At 43.9% G+C, this 2,391-nt stretch overlaps 1 non-coding gene across 1 annotated transcript; it reads right to left on the reverse strand.

Moving 5' to 3' along the window:
* Positions 1 to 1,565: 1,565 nt before the first annotated feature.
* trnai-aau (transfer RNA isoleucine (anticodon AAU)) lies at positions 1,566 to 1,639 on the reverse strand. The gene has a single exon. It is a non-coding gene; the product is annotated as a tRNA-Ile (tRNA).
* Between the last annotated feature and the right edge of the window lie 752 nt (positions 1,640 to 2,391).

Here is a 2,391-nt window from a genome sequence, read left to right on the forward strand (position 1 = left end):
TGGAACTGAAGACAATCAGAAAGAACCAGGAATGGATAGAGTTTAATTAAAACTGTACATCAGGGAATCGGTTTGTGACAGGAAATTGTGGGAAAGGTGAAATTATGTATTTTTTTGGAATGGACAAAGCATCTCAGTAAGGTAACTGGATTTGTGACGCAGACGGATATGGAGATTGGACACCAGAGAGAAATGGTTTCAGGACGAAAAAGAGGTGGGACATCAATATGCAAAGGGATCTTATGGAGGTTTTTCAGTCATGAGGGGAATGAATCGGGTAAATAGACAAGTTCCTTTCGCTCAGGTGGGGCAGTGCAGAACTAGAGGGTATAAATCTTGTGTGGGAGGGTGAGAATTCGAAAGGCAGTGAGGGGCAACGGCTGCACGCAGAGGGTGGTGCGTTTCTGGAATAAGTTGCCAGACGAGCTGGTGATGGATGGTATAATTCCAATACTGTTAAGGAATCTGGACGTGTACTTGAATAGGAAAGGTTTAGAGAGAAATGGGTCAAGTGCATGCAATTGCGGTTGGATCAGTTGAGGATATCTGTTCGGAATGGACGAGTGCGACCGAAGACTGTGTTTTCAGTGCTGTCCATTTGTAATGGCTCTATGATAGTGCAGGTGAAATGATAAAAAATAAAAATAAAAAAAAGAAGTAAAATTGTCTGAAGTTGTTGAATTCAAACAACTTCAGGTAATTTTATTTCAATTATTTTATTTATCTTTTTTATTTGTGTTTTGTTTTCAATGATCTGTACCTATTTTTCTTGATTGTCTCTCTCTCTCTCGCTCCCCACTCTCTCAATACATTTTTCCTCTCCTCTTCCCGCTTTGCTACCCTTCTCCCCTGTTTTCCATTTTGTCTCTGCTTCACCCATCCCTCACATATTTTGTCACATAGCGCTGGCTTCAGCCTGGGTCATTCCCGTCTCTTAATCTCCCTTTAATCTCTCCATGCACTGTCATTATCACCTTTGCATCTGGAGCCTTGACTTAACTTCTCTCAGCGTGGTATAAATAGCTCCATAATACTCCCCCTTTGTTTTTATCTTGATCTTTAATCAGTTAGACTCGAAACGTCAGCTCTTTTCTCTCCTTGCAGATGGTGCCAGACCTGCTGAGATTTTCCAGCATTTTCTCTTTTGGTTTCAGATTCCAGCATCCGCAGTAATTTGCTTTTATTACTGGCTCTATGATAACTCCAGTGTCGATGCATGAGAGGTGAGCAAGCGAACGAATTCCCTCTGGAAGTCGTGTGACAAGTATTAACAGAGATCCAGGAAAATGACATGAACGACTCTTGATTTGAATTGAAGCCTGAACTGTGGTTCTCCTCCGAGACTGTGCCAGATCTGCTAAATGCTGCATATATTTCATGTTTTGCATTTGTTGGTGAAAACAGTTGAGACTGATTGTTTTGCTGCAGACAACATCCACCAGTCATCACAGGGATGGCGATCAAGTCATGCGTCTATCCCTGTCAAAGGCTTTATTACGCAGATGACGCTTCGGCTTGGTGGAGCACGTTGTTTGGAAACACAGCAATATCGAAAGAGCTGCACGTGGTCAGTGTGGGGATCGAACCCACGACCTTGGCGTTATTAGCACCACGCTCTAACCAGCTGAGCTAACCGACCAACGCCTGCACCCTTCCGAAAGCAAATGCCTATATTGCCGGTGCTCACAACCACGGCTGCTGTGCATTTTCTGCTTCTAATCGATCGCACGATAGTCTGATGGATTTCCTTTCGTTGCAAAGCTTTTCAACAAAAAAAGCATTAATTTTTCCGAAAGCGCATACTCGTGTTAACCATTTGCTCTGATATCTAAAATTAAGCACAATGTCCGGACGCATGCAATTTCAATCGCAACCTCACCAGCTCAGCTGCAGCGTGTCACGTTGACAAATTTCGTCTGGAGAAACGTACCTTCAACGATCGCTCACTGTTCTTCTGGATACTCACAGACCTTTGGATGCAGGGTTATGTGCTGCTGATTAACTGCTCCGAATCTGATGCCAAATGCATTTGAATTGTAATCTATCAGTGGGGTTCTTTCTGCTCCCGAACGACGCAGTTGCTTTGGTGTCAGCAAGTTAAGGGCTCAACACACTCCACTTGTGCCGCTCAGCTGTCTTAGAAAGATGCAGTGTAAATCTCTATGATAGTATAAACGGGGACAAGCATTCCCGTGAGCAGTAGCACACTCAACCTCGGAATTTCCTGCGCCTCTATACCATCATCGAAGAACAGCACACTCACCGATTGCATCACTGGAGCCAGAGAGTAACTCTGCGCACTCTTTCCCATTCCCATTTCCGGTTGGATATGAGCGGCTGTGCCGATGTTAAGCTCAAATGCTATTGAAGCATACATTTCAACAATATCCT

This window comes from Chiloscyllium punctatum, chromosome 33, assembly GCF_047496795.1.
Source record: "Chiloscyllium punctatum isolate Juve2018m chromosome 33, sChiPun1.3, whole genome shotgun sequence".
Lineage (NCBI taxonomy): Eukaryota > Metazoa > Chordata > Chondrichthyes > Orectolobiformes > Hemiscylliidae > Chiloscyllium > Chiloscyllium punctatum.